This window comes from Neovison vison, chromosome 6 (assembly GCF_020171115.1).
Source record: "Neovison vison isolate M4711 chromosome 6, ASM_NN_V1, whole genome shotgun sequence".
Classification (NCBI taxonomy): domain Eukaryota; kingdom Metazoa; phylum Chordata; class Mammalia; order Carnivora; family Mustelidae; genus Neogale; species Neogale vison.
In genome coordinates, this window is record NC_058096.1 from 200,904,872 (window position 1) to 200,928,655 (window position 23,784).

The 23,784-nt window shown below is 48.5% G+C and overlaps 1 protein-coding gene across 3 annotated transcripts in view; it reads right to left on the reverse strand.

Moving 5' to 3' along the window:
* CACNA2D3 (calcium voltage-gated channel auxiliary subunit alpha2delta 3) overlaps positions 1–23,784 on the reverse strand; it is an 863,447-nt gene that overhangs the window by 99,324 nt on the left and 740,339 nt on the right. The window lies entirely within an intron of this gene.

Sequence of the window (23,784 nt, forward strand, 5' to 3'; positions counted from 1 at the left end):
TTTTAGTTAGTTTAAACTGGCCCCCAATATCCACATCTCGATGAAGATGATTTTCCCTCCCCAGGAACTTTGGCGGAATTTTGCAATTCTGGTTGACCGTGAAGGGCTCCCTCGAGCAACAGTACATGCTAGTTCCAGTGAGAAAAATGTACAGAAAGAAGAAGTTGAGAAAGTGACTTGAAACTTTGGGAAGAGGCATTTGGTGGAGCCTTAGAGCTGGGATATGGACAAGCTCACAGTGCTTCTCTCGACGAAGCCAAAATGAGGTAACTCTTGAAACCATTTCGGAAAGTGCTCAAGGCAGAGCACAAAGCTCATCAGATGGTGAGAAGATGTTAGAGGAGTCTGGAAAGACAGAGTGAGACTCTGGGCTGGAAACACTGGACCTCACACGGGACACCCCTTATCCCAGGGCCATTTTGCAAACTTCAGTCCGTTGCACACAACCTCTCCAGTCCCTGCCACATCTGCGTACCACCAGTATTGTTATTTATCTTTGCAACACTTTTTTCTTTTACTAAAATACCTAAAGTAGCTTCAACCTAAACAATAGTTCCTACTGAAGGAAATACACAATTATGAAAGGAAAAAGTTCACTCAAGATGCTTAAAATCTTGCATGCTGCCATGTTTGATTCCCCCACCCCCACCCACTTAGGTAACCATTGCCATGCCGACGTCAGGAAGCTGCAGATTCATAAAGCGTTGGGCTGTCAGTTTTGTAACTTTTAAGTGCATTTCTACTTCCTGGAATTGTTGAAGCAAGCCCTGAGACTTAAGGTTGACTGGGGTATGCACATTTGGAGGGACTCATGTTCTACCTTTGGACTTTGCATATCAAACTCTAGGAGGTTAGAGCCAGCCATGGATGCCATATGCAGAATGGGAAGTCTCTGAAATGCACAATTTCAGCACTCTGGATTCATCCCGCTTTGCTCAAAGTGTCCTCCACCCTCTGGACCACAAGCTCTCCAAGGGCAGCCCCTGTTCTTGCTTCCCACTGGATCCCTGCTCTCAGCAAGATGCTGAGAATACAGATGTCCATTTGGAGGGACTCATCTTCTATCTTTGGACTTAGCATGTCAAACTCTGGGATAAGGCCTTAGTCAACTGGCTGTCGAGGACCTGCCACAATGTGGCCCACTTTGTCAGATGATGACACAAGTTGCTCTTTCTAGCCCTGGAGAAAATCTCGGAGAATAACCTGAAGGAACCTGATTCTGGAGGCTGACGGCTGCTTACTATGGTTTCAAATAAATCGTGTCTTCCAACACTCCTGATAGGCCGTATCCTTGTTGGGGATGAGCCAACAGAGGAAGCTGTGGACCAGGCTACAGTTTGGGTTTTGCTCAGATCCCCCAGTGGGCAGAGGTGAGAGCCTGCCCTTAAGAAGGGCTTGCAAGGACTATCTCTGGATCCACCAAAGACAGGGAAGGATGGCAGAAAGTTGACTTCAGGACGGATGGCCTCAAATTATTGTGACATCCACTCCTTGGTATCAAGGAGGAGGGTGGAGATGAGCTTCTCTCTCAATGTTTGCATGTTTTCTCCGTGCAGCTTACCCCCTGCAGGGCTCCCCAACCAGCTCTTCCCAGCCTGGCAGTCAGAGTAATTCTCAGGTCACTTCTGAGGGCTATGGTCAACAGCCATGGCAGGCTTTCAGACACTAAAGCAGAAAGCAGAGGGTTTCTTAAAAGCGTCATCTTACAGTGGCCTTTCCATGGTGTTTCTTGTTCCAGCAGCCCAGAGGTCTGCCCACCCATCATCAGTGGAGTTCCCCATCAGCGGCCCGTGCCCTTTCTGAGAACCCCTTCCATTCTTGGATGGAGCCCTCTGCATCCCCCGCCCCCCAATTTTCACCTCCCTAATGAAGCTCGCTGCTCCCTCCTGGGTGTTTATCCATCTTACATTCCTGAAGCCTGCTATCATCTGTCCCTTCCAGCCTGTACCCCAGCTCCTCAGAGCGCTTTAATCTTTCCTTTCCTCCTGAGTCAGCCCCTCCGTCCCATTAATCATGCAGGCTGCTTCTCTCTGATCCCCCTCCAGCGGGCTGCGTCCCCTCCCTGCGCCCGATGCCCTAAACGAGACACGGCTTTCCTCGCTCCTCACTCACCCCCCTCTGGGTGGGGAGGTCGATGCCACAAGGGCTTCCTCACAGTCCCGACGGCCTCTTCTGCTTGGCTCTACCCCGGCTGTGTTTTTGCTGGCTGACCCCGCTGCCCCTCCCAGCCACTCTGGCCCCTGACTCCCTGTGGCACATCTGGATGTGTAGCCTTTCCACCTCCAAGCTGACATGCTTCTCCATGATGGAGAGAGAATCACGAGCCCATGGGCAAGTCCGCTTCATGGCCGTTTGCTCAGTGGCCTTCCCGGTGCCGGACTCTCAGCTGGGTGCTAAGGGGAACGAGAGCACACGCTCGCGCGGTGTCTAGCTGGGGAGTAGCCACGTGTTAAATGCAATGTCAGAGGCTCCCCACCCCCCAGAGGAATCTGGGGCACAGAGGATGGAGGGGATGAGCTGGCAGGCGCTTCGTGTAAGGTTACACCTGGAGACCCCGCTGGCAGGAAAAGGAAGAACAGAGGAAAGATGGTACTCCAAGTCCAGACACAGCACAGACAAAAGGATGCAGCTTTTTAAAAGACCCTAGTGCCGGGGCGCTTGGGTGGCTCAGTGGGTTAAGCCTCTGCCTTCAGCTCAGGTCATGGTCCCAGGGTCCTGGGATTGAACCTTGCATTGGGCTCTCTGCTCAGCAGGGAGCCTGCTTCCTCCTCTCTCTCTCTCTGCCTGCCTCTCCCCCTCCTTGAGATCTCTGTCTGTCAAATAAATAAATGAAATTTTAAAAAAGTAAAATAATAAAAAAAAATGAAAGACCATAGTGCCTTCTGAAGGAATGGGGCCGGGGGACATCATGGTACAGACTGAGGTCAAACGGCTAAAGGACTTGAATGTCGGGCCAACACGTCTTAAGAGTATCCCATAGGCCCTTGGGCCAGATCCAGCTTCCTTTTAAAATAAAGTTTTATTTGAACACAGCCACACTCATTTGTTTCTATACTGTCTATGGCATAACAGCAGAGCTGAGTTTTTGCAACAGCGCCTGAAAGGCCCACAAAGCCTAAAAATACTATTTGCCCCTTTTCAGAAAAAGTGTGTTGAGACTGCTACAGGATCTAAAGAGCCAATTAGGTTTGACCCTAAGTGGACATTTCAGAATGTCCACGATGGAAGCCTTGAAGAGGAAGTACGAGGGAAATGGCCCAGCTGGGGGGAGACCAGAACCTGAGGGGTTAAGCAGCCACAGCCCCTTGCTGCATTTGGCTAATGCATTTGGCTAATCATCTCTTAAGCATGAAAATGATTTAAAGTGAGAAAAACACACCAAAAAATAAAAAATTAAAAAAAAAAAAAGGAATTAAAATCCTTCCACCACCACCATGGCCAAACAAACAAAAAATGCCTAAGAGCATCCTCTGGACAGTTCTATTCAAGAAAACAAACATGAGCTTCCACAAACAGAAATTTAGATTCCTTTCATTATTTTCCTTTTTTTTTCTTTTTTCATGTTTCATCAGAAGAAAACTCATCTATTCCTTCAGTCCCACTCTCTTCCCGACCCCCACATATCCCAAATGGAACCTGAGATATTTGTCATGCCTGTCTATTTTGTTCTTTCAACAACATTTTAAGCCATAACAGTGTATTCTGATTCAAGTCAATCTTGCTAATTTAATAAGGAAAACAAGGACAGAAAATGCTTTAGTGAAACCCAAGTCCCAAAGAGAATGCAGAAAATAAAAACACCATTCCTGGGGTTTGAAATTTTTTAGACAGTCCAGAAAATCATCAACATTTTTCTCCTGGAGTTCACGGTGCTCCTTACTTCCATTTGATTACAAATGCTCTCAGAGTCCCTGCTAAGGGCTTTTACTTTGAGGATGGAGCAAGAGCTCCCTTTCCAACCCAGCATCTTACTCACCTTCCAGGAGTGGAGTAGACCCAGAAAAATACAACCCTCTCAATGGGCCGGTACTGTGTGAGCCTCTAGGACCGTGACTCTGAGATACTAGAGTGGTCTTTGGAAACCAGCAAAACAACAAACTCATTGTTATGAGAATTCCCATCCCAAAGAGTCCCATAGAGACTACTCAGGCTCCTGGAGCACTGACATCACTTCTGGTTTTAAATTGTTCAGGTTACTGTTCCTGGAATTCTCCTCGATACTCAAGGAGGGCCTCAGTACAGATTTTTAGCTCAGCAACGCAGACCACGTAACTTCAATGAAGTATGTGCCTGGTTTTTTCTTTCCTCAACTCTCTAACTTCCTTACAATCTTCTTTCCCCACCCCACCCCCCATCTTCCTCTTCCATGTTTAGCAGAAACCTGGTATGTGCGAGGTAGTGGGTATACTAAGATGACGACGATACAGCCAGGCATGGGGACCTGCAGAGGGCAGTCGGATCACTGAAAACAGGACAGCTCTTCAGGATTCCCAGAGCAGACAGAGATAAGCACAGAGCCTCACCCACCTAACCACGGAGTCATCTCATGCACAGAATGTCCATGACTATTGTTGCTTGGATCAGGACAGACAGCCGACCTCAAATGCTCCAGTCCTGTGCTTTCCAAGTTAGTGACTATTTAAATTCAAATAGAATGAAATTAATAATTTAGTTCCACAGTTGTCCTAGTCACATTTTCAATGCTCAGTAGCCACATGGGGCTACTGGCTACTGTAGTGGATCATGAAGATCTAGAACATTCTCATCATCACAGAGAGTTCTATTGGACAGGGAGCAGTGGTAACAGGAGCAACCACAGAGAGAAACTGGGTATTGGCACTCCTTAAGGATCAACAGTAAAGTTCTCCACAGACCTGTCCATGCTACCTACTCCCCAGAGGTGCCAAAAAATGAGGATGACTTAGGTACAGAGGATTTAGATCAGATAGAACTGCCAGTGTGAGAAGACCTGGATTTGCAAGGGGAAGTTGGTAATTAGTTTGAGAGAGACCCAAAGAAATCAATGCAATATGCTCAATGTGGCTACCACCCTCAAGATTTATTTATTTTGCTTTATAAAATTTGAGAATACAAATTACATTTCCAGTGCTATTATATTCAAATACATTCAAGATGAAATCATGCATGCATCTCATATCAGGTTAATAGACATGCATTCAAGTGTAATCTGAGACTCGCCAAAGAACAATGTTACATGTAAAATTAGAAATAAAATAACTTTTTCATATTGTATTCATTTAGAAATAATTTTCTGTGGGCTTGGCCTCAACTTGCAACATACCCCTAGGAGCACAAATCCGGTTTGTAAAATAGTGCTCACCATGCCTGGCACGCAAGCTCGCACAAACACCCCTGCTTCCATTTGCCCACTCCTCTAGCCGTACACTATATTCCCAAACACCCTAAGAGCTCATCCAGGAGACAGAATAGCAATCCAGCCACCATCAGAGAATCATAACCAGGAACATTCTTACCAAGAGAACAGGATTCGAACCCTGTTTCTAAGACGGCTAAGGATGTGTGAGAAGGATACATCGCTTCCCCTCCCTGTCCCTGCAAAGAGAGTCATACTAGCTTTAACTTCTGAACAGAACTGTTGTGGGCTGGGGACACATGACACAAAATAAAATGGTGGTCCTTAGAGCACTCTAAAGGCTTGATAGTGTTGTCAACATTCCTGCTATGATGATTTCTTCCTAGAGTTTTTAGCCTTTATTCTTGGATTTCACCACCACATACAATCTTTCGTGCCAAGATACTGAGGCTGAACAAAAAATGCATCCATGATGAATCCATACTCTTCACTGCTAGTGATGTATATGGTACAATATTGGTGGATCAATGCCCAACTAAATGATGGCACCAAAGGGGGATAGAGACCATACAAGCACTAGCAAGATGAAGCAGAGAATAGAAGGTGAGGATTCTTTTTCACTTGAGCCAACTTTCAGAATGGAATTTTTTTTTCCCCTTAGAATTAAGGAAAGTGGTGCCCTACCATTCAAACACCATCACGTGCCCCTTCTGGAACCGTGATCAGGTACCCACCCTCGGGACAAGGCTAGACAAGCACACATACAGAATCCAAGAAGGTTATTGTCCCCAGTACTGACACCCCCAGTTCCATGTGCTCACCAGCCAACGTCCCTATCAAAGCTTCTCAGCAGACTAGTCACTGCGGGCAGCATGTGACCATTATTTCAGCCCAGTGCTCGGGCCCACAAACAGCGTTTTCTAATAGATTCCAATCCATGGGATGTGGTAGAAAACGGCATCTTTATTAGAGAAAATGAAACTCTAATTAAAGTTAATAAATAAAATATCTGCTAAGAATATCCCATGTAATTCATCACTTAAGAGTGGGACAAGTTTTCTTAAAACCTAAATTCTACAAATAAATGCTGGCCATACGTGAGTTATCTCACCCAGAAAATGAGCTCCTACGGGTCATATTTCTCAAGCTGAGTCGTGGCTCTTTTTACTGAGCTTTACTGGTTTCGTATCTCCCATCCCGTCCTCAGCCCCCCTTTGACAGAGCCCCTGAATTTTCGTTCCTTTGTGTACAATGGCAATGATTCCCAGCGGTGATAGTAACAAGGCCTGGCACATTTGAATTCCAACTTGGCCTAATTAACGGTCAACTGTAAAAGCTGAGAGCCAGGCCACATTTGTTTAAATGTTTTCCTCTGTTTGTTTTCAACATAGTTAATTGCAAGTTGAACTAACAATGGGTCTGAATGTCACTTTTCGGGGAATATTTCATGATCAACCGGGGGTTTGGAGTCAGGCCACTGTTCTGGGGTGTTGAGGAAAAGAATCCTAACCTTCCTCACATCAAATAGAAGCCCATTCCAGAGGTCTGCTAATGTCCAGGATAAATGACTTACCACATGAATAACAACTGAAAACCGTAATGTGAATTATGACATAACTCATCTGTTAAATATTTCATGTGAAGATTTTAATGAATTGCATGATGGAATGTTGGACAAAAAAGACAACTGAAATCCTGGGACTAATTTGGGTGAAACCGAGAACAGAGCTATCCTCACGATGAGGGGAAGGAAAGGCAGCTGCACTCATGTCCCCCTGGGTGTCAGACTGGCAAGTCCAAAGGCTTTCTTAAAAGATTACAGGGGAGAGAGAGCGATCAGCAACCACCGTTCGAAAAATATTCAGATCAAAGCAATATTCGTTTATTGTAATCTTGGTAAAGCCTGAACATTAATCTCCAAGGTATGGTATTATTTCGGAAATGGCGGGGGGGGGGGCATCTTCACAACAGCAGACACCCCTTGTATTTTCGTCTACACCAAGTGAAGAAATACAACAATAAAAGGGGGTAGGTGTTTTAAATAAACCCCCCCAACTGAGGGCATATTTCACTTGTGAAGTATTCCATGTGGTACATGGTGGGAGAGGGGCGGATAGTGTAGACTGTCTTATACATGCTTTCAAGTGACAAAGGCTACACCATGGATGTCTGTGGTGAGAGAGGGAGGGGAAACAGGACTCATTATCTCGTGACTAACACCACGACAGCGAAAGATGTTCTTTGAAGACTCCTAGCTGTGGGGGGGTATTCTAATCCACAATCATCCCCACCTAGCCTGTGACTGGCTTCTGGCTTCTGGAAATGTGTGAGGAAGGCCCCACAGTCTGCCTGAGTTGAGTTTTCTCTGGTAATCGCTTTGTTTTTGTCCTGCTGGAGCTTCTCGGGAGCAGTCACCTCTGGTAGAGTGTAATAAGTGACAATTATGAATGTTTCCTTCATTTGGATTCTAATTACTTGACAGAATCAACGCTGAAGAGAATTAGCGGGGCCGTGGGATGGAATAATAATTTTCTTTCCACTCCTGAGGTAATCTGGAAGCATTTTTCCAGACTTCATCTGAAGAAACCTATATTCCCTCAGCTTCCCGAGGCCATGGGAGCTGGCATCGAATAGTTTTTGTCACATCGTTTTAGGCTCACAAAACTCTTCAAATAATATTATTTCAATAAAGTTTTTGAGCCAATACATTTCTAGAGTCCATTCCCATCTTTTCAGCCTTTCAGAATAAAACATTTAAGCCTCAGGCCTCATTGTATTTTAATCAGGGTTACACAAATCAATGTCCATTAAGAAAATTATAAGCTTCCAAATTATAGCTCCCCAGTTAATAATTTCTTATTAGGTCACCACCTAATAACAGTTACCGAAGAGATTATAACAAAATCAGGGGTCAGATTTCCAAACATTTCAAAACCCATAATCGAATGGTCACATTTACTTGCCAAACACCTCTGAGCTGGAAGTTTGTGAGTGTACTTAATGCAAAGCAGCACTATAACATCCAAGTGGGTGGCTCACAGGGCTTGGCTGGGGGTGGGCGTGGGGAACGGGCCCGGATGCACCCCGTCCCTCTTATTCTTTAGCTCATGTTCCAAGGCACAGAGAGGGAAGGGGACTCGTGCAAGCACACCCAGCTCATTCAAGGGAGCCCACGTCCATTCCAGAGCCCGCCATCTCGGATCTTTCCAGGGCTGGGTGGGAAACACAGGGAATGAGAAACCGCCCTGCACAGGCATCAAGGGAGCCGCTAGGCTCAGTGGACGCCTTGTGGGAATGGGGTCTGGAGGCTGCCCATTATTCTGATGCATGCAGGAGAAACTGAAAAATCTAGATTTCATACGCAGACGAGTCACTGAAAAATTCACAGCACTCCCATAGGGTTGCCAGGTAAAATACTTCTGATTTGTTAAATCTGGCAACCCTCTCCCGAGGGTCACATGGCAGCACAGTCCAGGCAAGGACCTGGGGTGACCTCTGTGGCACGAGGAGCTCTGAGAACCCTGAGGTAGCTTGGGTCTTGCAGCAAAATATCAGGACTAGGAACCAAGGCTGCCTCCATCAACATGACTTTCGTGACTTTGCTATTTGTTCCAGAAAATTCTTGCCCAGAAATACAAGGCTGTCAACGAGTAAAAGTACCTCATGATTTACTTGGGAAACTTCTCCCAAAGCCATTTATCTGAACAGCAGGCTGCTTAGGACAATAGGGGAAAATGCTCATTTATCAAACCAAGATTTGAGAGGTCCACCATTCTTAAAGCAGCCCAATCCCAGTCGGATCCCCATGCTGAGAGATCCACTAGACCCCAGGACCCCACCAGTATCTGCTGACCTTCCCCTGCAAGGACATACACCCTGGCAGGGTGGTATTCACCTTCACTCCAAGAAGAAACAATCATGACCTTGCTTGGTCTAATGGTTTTCTTAACAACAGTCACACCTGCTTTATTTTTCTTCAAAGCGTTTATCAATAGTTGGCGTTAAATGATATTACGTATTATTGATGGTGTTTCATTCCCATCAGACTCGGGGGGTGTAAGTCTGCTGAGGGCAGAGGATGTGAACATCTATATTCCCTTGTAACTAGAACAAGTGCCCAGCTTGGGCAGGCACGTGAATGAAAGACTGGACAGCTTGACGGGGGGCTGATGGTGATGTCAGCTGTTCCCAGATCATCTCTCTCTGGGGACCCGCCCTGGCTTTCGGGTGGTTGCCGACCATCCTCAGGGAAACAGAGAGCCGCAGAAAGTTTCTCAGCAAGGTACAGGTGTGACACATGAACAAATTTGGCAAATATCTGGAGGAGAAGGTGGGGGGCTGCATGGTTTGTGTGAGAAGGTGAGGGATGATGCAGTTTCACTGTGCAAGGGGCACCCGGGAGGGAGAGGAGAGGAGACGTGTGCTCTTGGTCTCGCTGTTCCGACCGAGTGAAGCCTGGGACCCGAGTTCTGCCATCAGTACATTTAATCTCAGCTACACCTTACCAGATACCATCACCCCTGCACCTTGAGGCTCTGTCCTTTTTGCTTAGTAAATTTCAGCATGCTCTGACTTGGTTTCCATGTGAATTATTTCATGAACCACGTCTCCCTGCTCACCAGACATGTCTTGGAATTATATACAACATATTCCACGATGGGAACTATTTTATAAATTGGATCACAGGAATCATATCACATAGTCATAGTAACATTAATGTCAGTAATTAATACTGTTTATTAGGCCTCCTACTATGTGCCGGGTACACCTTGGAAGCTTTAGATACTATCCAGACATTCCTCCCAACACTGTGCGAGGTGGGCAGTCTTCCTAGCCACACTCTATGTGTAAGAAGACCAAGGACCAGAGACACAAGTTATAAGCCTAAGGTCTCCCTGTCAGGAAGCAATCTTCACCCTTGTTTTCATCTCCGAGAGCAAAGGCGAAGAGGTTTCCACCATCATGAGCCCTAGCATGCTCTCTGTGGGTTTTCTGGCAGATAAAATGCCGACTGGAGGTTTTAAGATAAGTTACACATCATTCTCTGTTTAAATCATCCAGACTGTCGGCACCAATTAGCAGCATACGCCAGCTGGTTCTGTCTTTTCCAGAAATGGATGACTGGTTTGTTGAGGTGATTGGCCCATCACCTTAAATGACAACTCTGAGAACACATTGTCTGTCTGCTCTGCAGGTAGTTGGTGAAGGATTCAGGAAAGAGGCCAGCCCCGAGGATGGGCAGAAATTGATGAGGACCTCACGATCAGGTGAAGACGGAGGATGGAGAGAGCACTTTAGGCCACCTGCAAGATCCCCGGCTGAGTCCGAGAACTCCAAGAGACCACCTGCATGGCCAGCGCAAGCCAAGAAGCTGAACGTCCCTAGCCTTTACGAGACAACCACCAGGACTCAAAGAGGACATTCAAACCAAGGCTGTGATTGTTCTGGGAATAGCTCCTCACAAGCACAACTGCCCTCTTCTTCGTGGTGGGCCAACAAGACCATCCTTCTCAACCTGTATCCAGTGTCTCCACGTCATCTGACACGAGAAGGACAATAACGGAAGCAGTCAAAGGAAGACCACGTGCTAATGGGGGCGCTCCTGCCGCAAGGCAGCCTGGGAAAGCGAGTCCAGCAGGCGGCTGGGCCCGAGTCCCTCTGACCGTGTAGGTGCTGATGCCACAGTCAGACACCTGGGCAGCAGCTGTGCCTGGCGCTATCAGACTTGGCCCAAGGCAGAGGTGCTTGCGGAACAGCTGCATGCAAGGTGGTGATACAGGGACCGGGAGAAGAGAACCAGGACTCGGGCGGTACTCTGGAATAACGAAGCCCTTCTGGCTCTCCAACCTCTTGGAATGTCAGGATCTTGGAATGTTTGGAAATCAGTCTCGCCCTGAAGGAGACCCGTTTTCTTCCACCAGTTAATCAGGTGGAGGCTGAGGATGGAAAAGCTATCTTCCATCATGAAGTGATTGCCTCCAAATGTGTGGCCGGGCTACACCTGAGTCTCCTCCCTGGGCTCCCGGACAGGCTTTCACAACAGGCTGCGCTGGTCCGATCCCTGTACATGGCAAGGGTTGAGCTGGAGAGGCTGGGGGTGAGGGTAGGTACCCCCTTTTCTGACTTGGGAGAGAAGTGCAAATCCTTCTCCGCAGGGCCCACATCCCGAAGCCCTCTGTGTAGACGGAGGCCTCTGTGGCACGCCCGGCCTGTCTGGCCCACCGTCCATCAACACGCTACAAAGGTTCTGTGGGGCCTTGTAAGCTTTCAGTCGGGAAAGGGAATGATCAGTGAATGAGTGAGCGAGCAAATACATGGTATCTCCGGGCACTAGGCAGTTAATCAGTTGCCTTTCATGCTTTCTTGGAGGGATAACAGTTTGAAACACAGTTGTTACCAACATTCTTCCCAGTTTCCTGGCACCCCCTGGCTCTTCTCGTTCCCTCAGCTAAAGCATTCCATGCGTAGGGCCTCAGGGAAGGGAGGGCATGGATGAACTCGGAGAACAAAGGAGTTAATTCTGATTTGGAGTCTCAAAAATGGAGGCCTCAGGGAATCCCAGGGCGGGAGGGACGACTGGGGAACTGCCTGGGCTGGTGCTTCTCCTTTCCACCCTGCCTCCAGTCCCCTAAACAGACCTCTCTCCGGAAAGCTGCCTCGACTGGAAAGGGAGGAGAATCCAAGGTCCCGGCGGCCTGAGGGAAAGGCTGGCACCATCGTGTCCCTGCAGGTGTCTGCCTTCCCTTCCCCTGCCGTGGTCCTAAAGCCAAGGGGACTCCCCGCGACGAGGCGGGGACTCCCCAGCACATGCTCCTGTCTTGAGTCGGCCTGGGAAGTGGCAGGACATAGGAGCCCGGCCTTCTCCATCCCTGCTGCTGCTGGGAACGGGAGGTCCTGACAGAGGCCTTGGACAGCCCAGCCTGAGGCTCCCTGCAGGTCCCCGCAGGGCTCAGGGAGCTGCTGGACTCCAGGGTGACCCTCGAGAGGAACAAGGCGGGGCCATGGCACTAACCCATGCACAGGCCCGTGACAGAGGACCCATGAGGAAACGCCTGCAGGATTCAAGGAGTACGTGTGTCCCCCAGCCTTCCGCCTCGGGTGAGCCCTGGTGGAGAGCAGCGAGAGACCACATCCTGTGGGGTATCTGAGGCTTCTGTCCAGATAAAGCTGCCCCCCTGGCCCACCCGCAATGCACTGGCTGACTTTCCCATCCCTTCCTTGTTCACCACTCAAGAGCACAGACAACAAAAGCGGGGTTCCTCAGGAGTGCAATCAGATGCGGGTGGGAGGTCTTTCCCCCACGCCCGTGCAGGGCAGGACTTGGCCCCCTCTCACACACCCCTGCACCTGCGATGCTGGCAGGGGCCGGTGTCCGAGCTACCCTGAACTTCCCAGCAGCTTTCTCCACAGGCAAGGGGAGCGAGGGACACAGCCCTGTCATCCCTGCCTCTGCCCTGCTCAGTGGAAACTGGACCTTCTGATACGGATGAAAAGTCTTTCCCTGAAAGGATTACGGATGTGCTGCTCACAGCAAGTGGCATTGGGAGAAGAGGGTCCTCTGGGGGCCCCGCTGTAACGGCCAGCTCCTCTTCTCTCCCCGCACTGTGGGCCCCCAGCCTACCTTGGGCTGTGGACTCAGCACCGCCCTGTGGTCCGGGCCCCCTCCCATCGGTTTTAGGGGTGAGGTAGCTCATGAATCCCACCTCTGTAGGAGAGAAGCCTCTGCCTTGGGAATAGGCCCCACAGTTCTGGTGTTTTCTTACTTGCCATCTGATTCTGTTTCCTTATACTTGCTTCCAGATTGGGAAATGTCAGAAGAACTTGGGTCTGAGTCCTGCCTGTCTCCTGTTCAAGCAGGGTGCCCTCCCAGTCCGGCTCCTCGTCTGCACAATGGGACTGGAGTCGCGCACGCTGCATAGGATGGAAGTAAGACTTAGGGAATGGGCTCGCGCAGGTCATGAGCCTGGTACAGTGCCAGGCACACAGTAACTATTCAGTAAAAGTCACAGACAGACACACATACAGTAACAGCGATCCACAGATGCACCATTTCATATGGTACGTAACCCGTTTTCCTCCCTTAGAGCTGTCTCCACACAGGTTTTCCAGGACCGACACACTGCCGTCATTCAGCACTGTCTGTCAAGGAGCCCAGATCCCTCCAGCAGAGGCCCCGGATTCATCCCATTTGCTGGCCTAGGCTTGCAAATTCCTTGTTGCCTACAGCAACACTGAGTTTCAAACCACCATCTAATGTTTCGTCTCTCTTGCTAAGACTGAGCAAGTTGGACCCGGTATGATCACAACTACCCAGAATATTCTCAGCTCTGCTGTGAGTTTATAACATCTGCGGATCTGATTATAATCCTCCTGGGTAGATACTGTCCTTATCATCACCTCCAGTTTATAGCTGAGGGCGTGGCGGTTTCTGAGTAACCACGCTGGAAAACTCATGATAGAAATTTCCAATTTGGAAGCTGGGAGGGCCTCGGGGGGAACTAGGATTTGAACTCGGATCTTTGTGATTTCAAGGTAGGAAACAAATATCTAAAATAAATGAACCAGGGGCGCCTGGGTGGCTCAGTGGGTTAAGCCTCTGCCTTTCGGCTCAGGTCATGATCCCAGGATCCTGGGATCGAGTCCCACATCGGGCTCTCTGCTCAGCAGGGAGCCTGCTTCCTCCTCTCTCTCTGCCTGCCTCTCTGCCTACTTGTGATCTCTGTATGTCAAATAAATAAATACAATCTTTAAAAAAATAAAATAAAATAAATGAACCAGAGAGAATGGCCTGAAATGACTTAAAACTCCATTAACATCATCCTCCTTAACTTTCCCAGCAATCTCATAAGGGAGGGGATGTTCTGTCCATTTTAAAGACAAGATGCTAGCAGGGAAGTGATTTAAACAGGCCCACACAGCTGCTGGGAGGACTTGGTGGACCCAGGATGGGAGCCCACACACCTGACCCAGAAACCTGCAGTCCTTTCCTCTCGGTTCTCAACAGGATTGTGTCACCCCCTAGGGGGCTGTTTTGGAAGTTTGCAGTTTGTCACCAATAATGGAAGGCCCACAGTTCATGGCTCAATCCCCCAGTGCTTTCAAGTGCTCTGCTGTGATTGATGTGCTTGGAAAGCAGGATCCATATCTGGGTCTTGAACTGGATTCTGTTATACATCTAAACACAAGCTATGGCTTCCGCATGGAATTTTCTAGAAATGTAGCTACTGTCCTGTGAAAGAGAAAGACGAGTGTACTTTGCTTTGCCAGCTGCTTCACTAGAGACCCCCATCACCAGCCAGGTTTGGTTTGGGGCTGAGGTGTCCATACGGCAGAGATGCCATGCCAGCTTCTGGCTAGTTCATTCCGTCTCCTCTTGGCATTGTGCCCAAACATTCACATCCCAAGATATATATTATCCTTCTATAAACGACCCTTCTTTGTTTGCTTGATGGGAGTTGGGGCATTCTTTTCATTTTTGTTTGTTTGACACCATATAGGGAAACAGGTTCTATTTTCTATGGATCTACTTTTGGGATAGTATAGAGAATATTACGAATTATTATTAAAAGAGGGCCTTGGATAGACCAAAGAGGCCAGAAATGAGAGCTGGTTTTAGTTTCCCTTCTGCCACCGGGTCTGGTGAGCATTCCCCCTTTTCTCTCCCTCACCCCAGCCCCCTGTGACCATTTTGTCTGTAGCTCCCCTCTGCTCCCCTTGCCTTGAAAGCATAGATTTGGCTGGTTCAAACCTCACTTGTAGCCATGGCTTCCTCTGCGTCTCCCTTCCCGTTTATTTTGGCCTCCATCAAGGTGCAAGACATTGGTATCTGAGATTTAACTCAAGGGATGGATTTCCCATCGCAGAGGTGAGCGGCGAAGGGACAGCTCCTCTCCGTGCTTGGAGCATCCGGGTCCTAGATAAGGCAAAGCTTGTCTTGGGACTGCTTATGCTTGAGTGGGGAGCTAGGCAAGTCAGTTCTGTCGCTGGTGCCTTCTCTACTATCAAGCAGCACTGTCTCTGCATCCCAGGGGCCGGCTGTGAAAAGCACCAGAGCCTTGCAGGCTACTTTTTCTTAATTACCATGATTGTCAGCCCTTTAGTCACTGTCTTAGGAGATGAAGGGGGGCAGGGGGATCCTTTGCAATTTCACAGCGTACACCAGGACCCTAGCATGGGGTGGGGAGAGCAGAGGGAAAAAGCAAGGAAAAGAACCCCCAGTAGATTAAAAGGGGCCTTTGTAGTGGCTACAACTGTACATTAAAATAAATCTCTCTTAGCACTAAAATAACATCTACATTCATTTGGGCCGGTGCCACGCTCAGCATTTAAGAAATTTGACAAAACATTGCTTCAGCATGTTGAAGTTCGCCAGCTCACAACAGACAAGAAAGCTACTAGCCTTGGCTGAGTGGAAATGCGTCTCCCGGTTCCCTACTTTCACTTATGACTCCCATTTTCCGGCCGCACTTAAAAGAAAAAGACGGCCCTTTTGTCGGGTGCCAACCACTTAACATGGCCCTGAAATGGGCAGCAAATTGCCGCGGGAGGTGGTAAACTTCAAGAGGGATCTTTTTCTTCTCCCCTGAAGGAAACTGCTAGAGACTCTGCGTGCCTGATAAAGCCTTTAATAGCTAGAGAAGCATTATTTGGGGTGGCCCTCAGGTAGACGAGACGTGAATAATGCCTCGTAAACATAATTACTTCTACCCAGAGCACAGCACAGCACAGCAGATGGGTTTGGCGGAGGCCCCGTTGCCAAGAGAACTTCGGGCAGAAGGAATCTTCCACGGAGGATCCAAACAAGGTGTTCTTGCTGCGGCGGAGACCGTGGTCCCTTCTGGGGAGCGTGCCTCTCTGGAATCGGTTCTTCATTTTTCTGAGACCCTGATGGACAGGGCTGGGTGGTTCTTCAGGCTGCTTTTTGTTGCTTTCCAGCACAATTAGTCTTGAGATAAGTAACTGACCCATTTGCTGAGCCTGTCGCTGAGGGACCCCAATGTGGTCCATCTGTTTGCAGATGATGGGTAGATCTGGGCAAGTTGAGAGCTGGCATGGTGGCGTGAACCATTGAACCCAACCTGCTTATTACGCAGATGAGTAACCGGAGGTCCAAAGGAGTTAGCAACTTGCCTCAGATGATTCAGAGATGGCTCAGACTGACACTAACTCCAGTTGCGCTCGAATAACAGCTGTTGCTTTTGTCAGCTGGGCATGTGTGTCCCCTTTTTCGGCTGGCAGAGACCTCCCCTTCCCCCCCAGTCACACCATTTTCTGGAGGCAGCTGTCCTGCCCCAATTTCTGACCATGTGCTTTTTGTAGGTTTGCTCCCCTACCCCACAGGCATAGGAACGCATCTGCCCTTCATCTTCATAGCGACGGGCACCGATCCCAGCTTTGGGAATGAGAGCCAGCTCCTAGGACTTTGGAGACCTTCAGGAAAAAGGAGGCTTCTTTCCATGGAGTTTGCCACACCGGGGCACTATCTGATGAGGGTCTGCTTGAGAACAGGGCGGACGCAAAGACAAAATAAGAGACTGGGAATTCCGGTGAGTTCAGCTGAGCCTAGATCCAACTGTACCTGAAACCAGAAAGAGCTCTTAGACATTTTAGTTGAGACAATGAATTTCCACCGATCCAAACCAACCAAATTATTAACTTCCTTTAATTAGCCTCTTTTGCGTAAGCCTCTTGGAGTTTGGTTTCTGTCGCTTGCCGTGGATGGCATCCTGACAAATGTAGTTGCTATCCAGGTTGGCGGCTCCTTCTGAGAGGAGATGGGCAACTCATCTTCCTGTATGGAGATCGATCCCAGAAGCCGCTCCACGCAGACAGCAGCAGACGCCAGCCCGGGAGGAGGAGGGCAAATCGGCATCATGCAGGCTGCCCTTCCTGACTTCATGTCAGGCATCCGTCGTGAAGCCTGGTCCTCCTTCCTAGGGATGCTCACAGTCCAACTCCCGAGGCAACTGTGGCCACCATTCGGCATGACCAACACTGCTGCTTGTGACAGAAGCTTGTGGGAAACGTGGTCAGGCAGACACACCTAAGCCCTTTAACTGCTCTTAGTAAACGTTCCGTGGACCACGGAGAAGGCAGACGGATGTGTCTCCATGAAGGGCCTGGTGGCTAACTTTTGCAGAGTATCTTCATTTCTTCCGAATGACACCACCTCCTCCTCCTCAGGGGACCCATCCTGCATCGAAGAAGAGAAGCTAGAAGTGCCTTTGCTGAACCTCCCCCAGGTGTGGTGCCAGCTGAGACTTTGCCCATGAGAGCTGCGGAGCTGGATGTGGGAGGGAGCAACGAGACAGCAGCCAGGGGGCTCTGGAGGCAGGTGCAGGCAGAGGTACCATCTGAAGCAGCTCCCAAAGGGGCTCTTAAATGGCCAGGATCAGTGCTTCATGACCCACGCTCCCCGCCCTTCGGTGATGGTGAAGGCTTCTGCTTCCCTGTATTCAAGCCCTTAATAGCTGGGATACCTAGAGTAGCCCGCGTTCCCAGGACCGCGTCCGGGCTGATAGAGTCAGGACGTCCTACTTTCACAGGGCATAGCCAGTGCTCACTCTGCTACATGTCTGCTGCCTCCATGCTGTCGGTAGGGCCCTTCCCCAGTGTACGGGGAGCCACCCAGCACTCAGGACGCTTTGGATCCATGTGACCTTCCCACAGACTCAATGGTCTCCTGCAGCTCTTTGGGGGAACCCCCTAGTGACTCCTGTCAGATTGCATCCTGCACTGGAATCCCAGCCTGACTCTGGGAATCCTTTCTTTCCTCCCTGTCCAGCGAGTCCTGGCTAGAGTCTCTCATGTCCATTGTCTTCTGAATCTCCTAGGTCTGCTTTAGCAATGCTTGGGAGATGACTCCACCCATTTGCTGTTTCTTAGTCTACTGGAAAGTCGAGAGGCTGCAGGGAGTAACGGTAGACTCAGGATTCGAACCCAGCACCCAGGCTCTCTGGGCTGGCCCGTGAACGCTGTGTTGTCACGTTAGATCTAGTACAGCACCTGCACACAGTGAGAACGCAGTAACTGCTACCTCGGGTATTATAACATTTCCCTAGAATAGAAGACCATTTTCCTGAAGGGGTTCCAGGAAGGATTAATAATGACCCTCTGTCACCCAGAGTCAGCAATTTACTGTCCCCTCCTGAGCAACAGGCTCTCAGACCCACAGACTCCCCTCGGAGAGGGCTCACTCTCTCACCTCTCTCTCACCAGCGGCTCCTGGAACAGAGAAGTGAAATCCTCCTTGAACTGGTGCTGCTTAGAGACAGCAACAGCAGAGAGCAGCCGACTCCCTGCCTGAGGCTCCCTGGGTAACTCTAATCATCATAAAAGCACTATGGTCACAGGCAGATTAATTTCTCACAATGCTTAACTATTTTTATCAACAGAGTATTACAGTTACAGCTCAAGATCATGCACGCTAGAGCTCTGTGCCTTAACAGTAATCTCAGCTGGGGACCCAATGGTCCCAGGGATTGTTTTTACAAACAGCGTCTGCTTCCAAAGTTGCATTTCTAACCTTTTATCTCTTTGTTTCACGTGTTTCAGAAACAACTGGGCTCTTTTCAGTCGGTGGAGAAGAGGCAGAGCAAAGTGTTTTTTCCAGTGCTGGGCAGAATGCTTGCTCCCCTCTAAGTCTGGAGTGGGTTCCCATGAAGGTCCGTGGCCCCCTGTCATTATTTGGGATTCTGGAACAAGGCATCTGTGCAGGTGAACCTGCTTTGCCTCTTTGTGAAATCAGACTTCTAATTTTTCGTACCTACTAGAAGGCTACATCTTCCCCGCTCTTAATAGTTGCTCACATCGGCTCTACCTTACACTTTCTTCCCCTCCTCTACTTCTTTTCACTTGATAGATACTCACAGAGCATCGCCTGTGCTGGGGGATGAAGTGAAGGGCAGGACTTGTACAGCCCTTGTGTTCTCAGGGCTGAAAATGTCGAACACTGTATAGATAATACACACTTAGCGACCATTGTGAGTGATTCCAAAGACATTTACAGGGTGACTCAGGAGAGTCCAAGGGGGCACCCAAGTGAGTCCCTGGGGGTTCCCAGGAGAGATGAATTTCAGTCTGCTGCCTGCAGCCTGGGTGGGAGGTAAAGCATTCACAGGCAAAGGGAAATGAAGGGGAACATTTGAGGCAAAGATCCCGGGGGGAGGCTTGAAGAAGCACGAGGCTTTCCGCACATACTCATCCATGTGTGTTGCTTTTTACTTGTTGGGAAGTTCCCCCTTGTATTCATGGCAACTTAGAATCAAGGAAGTGTGGTCATGGGGGCAGGGTACAAATCTTCTTGCTACTTGGAAAGAGCTGGTGAATGGCAGTGGGGAAGGACCTCTGTGGGGAGGATGAGCTGGAACAGGGAGTCTGGCCCCTGCTTCATGCCAGTAAGGAGGACCACCACCAAGGACAGCCCAGCCTTGCTGCAGCGCCCACTGGCTGCTGAGGGGTAACTTCTGTCCATGCTGCAAAGCCCACCTGGTCCCTGTCGGATTCCTGACATCCTCGTAATGCACCAGGACATCATCTTAAGAGAAGGGAAGAGTGACTCTAGACCCCTAATGGAGCAGTGATAAGGAAGCATTTGACACCTATCCTGGCAGGGGAGGCAGTGGTCAACCTGGATACACTTGACTGAGACCCCTGGGCTGGGGGACAAGTTAGGGACACCAGAGATTACAGTGGATAAATAAACTGCCCCAGGTTGTGGTACTGATGAACAGGGGTAGAGAGGCAGAGGGAGAGAGAGGGTCTCGAGCAAACTCCCCATAGAGCACAGCCCGATGCGGGGCTCTATCTCACGACCCTGAGATCATGACCTGAGCCAAGGTCAAGAGTTGGACACTTACCCGACTGAGCCACTGAGTGGCTTCAACCCCCTAGCAATGTTAATCACTGCCATGGATAGGCTGGAGGGCCCAGAATGAGCCGTGACCACCAGAACTATTCTGCTCACATGTCACAAGCATTGTCTTACAGTCCCTGAAAAATGCAAATGTCCAGATGAGGTCGGGGTGAGGAGCTGAACCAGAAGAATGAAAACGCACCTGCTCTCGATAAGACTCTCTCCCTGTGCTGCTTTCAGCTGCCAACAACGAGGCCTTAGAGTTACCAACATTTTCACAAAACCTCCACCCTCCCAGCTGGCTGGGCTCCCACTGATTCACCCAACAGTAAAGCCCATTTGTGGGGAAGTTTCCAAACAACATTTTAGACTTAGATTTTAAGAGCCCCACTTTTAAAAAAAGAATTAAGACACACATCAGCCGGAGGGGACTTCGGCACAAAAAAGAAAGACAAAAGCTGACCAAAAAAATAAATAAATAAATTAAAATAATAATAATAATAGGAACTGTTGTAAATGGAAGATAAAAGCATCAAAATCAACACATACATTGAAGAACAGAGATAACTTAGAAAAAGAAAATCTTCTGGAAAACAAAATAAAAACACTTGGGAAAACAATAGGGGAACATTTCCTAGAGCTGAGGTTTACGCATTTCTAATTCAAGAGTCAGTAAAATGCCCAGCATAATTAATGAGGAAGATTCACAGCATCAAGGAATCTCAGGACCCTAGAGAAAGAACATACATTCTGAAAGCTTCTGGGATGGAGGCTGGGCAAACGTGATCATAACAAAGGGTCTGGAATGAGGCATCAGACTTTTTAACAAGTTAACACAGGAAGGCGGGAGACAAGGGAGCCATGCTTTCACAATTCTGAGAGGAAATGATCTCCAGCCCCAAATTCTCTATCCAGCCCAGGAATCGTTACGTGTAAGGGCAGAGTTAAGGCATTTCCAGAGCTATGAGGACTGAAAACATTTTTACCTCCCTTTTCCAGAAAGTGAGCTGAGAATATAAGCAAAATGAGGAACGAAGTCAGGGAAAAGGAAGGCGTGGGTCTGGGAGAAAGAAAGAGGACGATTAATAGAGGGACGTGGAGAGGAGACCTTGGAGCCCAGCAGCAGGGGACCAACCGTCCAGCTTGGCACAGGCCGGCCACGGGTGCTGGAAGTGAGGTCTTTGCAAATAGCAGAGACCTCTCCAGCAAGGTCTCTGCTTCCTAGCAGTCATAACAGGCATCTGAGATGGTTGGTGAAACACAGGGGAAAAGAAAAAATACCTAGATAGAAGGAAAACAAAGCAAATAAAAAGAGGCAAGGAATTTTCGGTCCAGGGGAAAGAAACCATGAAAAGGGAAACTCACAGTGACATCCTATTTAACACAGTGGCGGATACACACGGATAGTCCTCATGACGTCATCGCTGTCTAATTAACACAAAGCCATGGGATAGGTGTGCAGCTGCAGAACATGGACAAGGCAAGATGGGCTGATATAAAAAGTCCAAAGTCGGGGCGCCTGGGTGGCTCAGTGGGTTAAAGCCTCTGCCTTCGGCTCAGGTCGTGGTCTCAGGGTCCTGGGATCGAGCCCCGCATCGGGCTCTCTGCTCTGCAGGGAGCCTGCTTCCTCCCCTCTCTCTCTGTCTGCCTCTCTGCCTACTCGTGGTCTCTCTCTCTGTCAAATAAATGGATAAAATCTTTAAAAAAAAAAAAAAAAGTCCAAAGTGCCACGTTTTCAAGGAAGTAAGCAAGTGAAGTCTGAAATTCAACAAAACCTAGCAAACTCCACTTGCCAACGAAAAATACAGCTACCAAGAGAGGTGGGGGGGATGAGAGCAGGGGGTGCTGGTGGGTCCGGGGCCTCCTTTTATCTTTGTAAACTTTTTAAAAATACTATTTAATTTTTAAAATCTGTATTCATAGATGACTTTGCTACAAAACCAAGTTAATTAGAAAGTGAGGCCTTAAGGGGAATAAATAATCAGCAGATTCAAGCTCCTGGAGCCAGACTCAGGCTTCAGCCCATGTCTCTCATGTGCATTCTTCTCTGTGCCCAGATAAAAATGGAAAGCCCAGATGCTCTGGAAGGTGGTTGGAAGAATGCAGGGAGAAGTCCACTCTTGCTCCCTGCATTAGGTTCTGAATCTTTGAGCTTTGTCTGACTCTGTAGCACGGCTGGGTCCAGACAGTGAGTCTCAGACACACTGTGACCTTAGGACCCATAGGCCCCCCACTCTGGGGAACCAGGCTGGCAGAAGATGTGTGGATGCACCTGGGTAGGGTCCATTCGCAGAAGTCCTTCTGCAAATGCTCTGGGATGCCATGGCTAAGATGCAAGGAATTGCCAGACTCTTGCTAACTAACAATCACGCGGCAAATCCTATCTGATCTTCGTACGTGACTGAGGACATATTTTTGCAAGAGGGAAACTGATTCCACGAACAGCACCTGTGATCTTCTCTGGATGGAAGGGTTTCCAAATAAATCAAGTAAGATTGCTGAAAGACAGCTGCCTTCGCCATTCCACCAGGCTGAAGTGTATCCTACGGTGAGCAGTTTCCATTTTTGCTACAGCCCAAGCAGGTGCAAGGGTGAGCCACAGGGCTGTGTGGTGGGGAAGCCAGTGCACGCCCTTGAAGCTTCTGCCCCGGGTCCCAGGGGCACTCAAACCAGCCTCGGCATTGTGCCCTTTCCTCTAGAGGTCAAGGACATCCACTGGAAACCACATAGTTAGAATTCTACCAAGATCCTATTAGCAGGGAGAAATTATTACCTTAATAAAACTTAATCTTGTAACGTCCCACAAACCATTAAATATTACGGGTTACCTTCTCTTGTCACAAAAGACAATGAAAACAATATGGGGTGTTGTGTGGGGAGCAGTGATCTATATTGAAAAATCCAAATGTCATCAAGACTTTATTTACTGCTCACCCACATAATCCCGGCATTATAAAAACGACGAACAATGAATGGAGTTGGGGGAAACAGATGGACAAAACCCAAGTCTTAAAGCTCCATCCCTGTGCCAATAAGTAGTTTGAAAACAGTGTCCATCAGGATCCATATGTTTTCTGCATATATAAGAATACTCTCACACAGGGGGCTTACTTCATAACTGAGATTCTTTTTCATTTAATTCAGTCATATTAGATTATGGGGCTGATTATGATCATATCCACAAATCAGTATTTTAGCAGAGTTTCCATGGAAACACTATATGCCCCTGTTTTTTAACTTTTTGGACAAGGCTTTGCCTGTTTAACAACTTGAACAAGTTTGACGAGGGCAACATGTTTTGTTTAAGTTTCATTAACTGGGGCCAATATTTCCTAATTGCATTACCAGGAGAAACATTCACGGCATTACTCGTACCATGGAGAACCTCCCCTCGTCCAGCATTTGAATTGCTTTAATCACGGGAGAACAGGAAACATACCAGGATTGCCTTGTCTTATCAAGTTTTAAATGTGCTAACTGGTTTTAAATCTATGAAATAATCTCCCTTATTAAATGACAAAGTTAGTCTTGCTAAGGGGATCGTCATTTACGGCTATATCCATTTATTTCTCAAAATGCAAACCTACAGGTACCT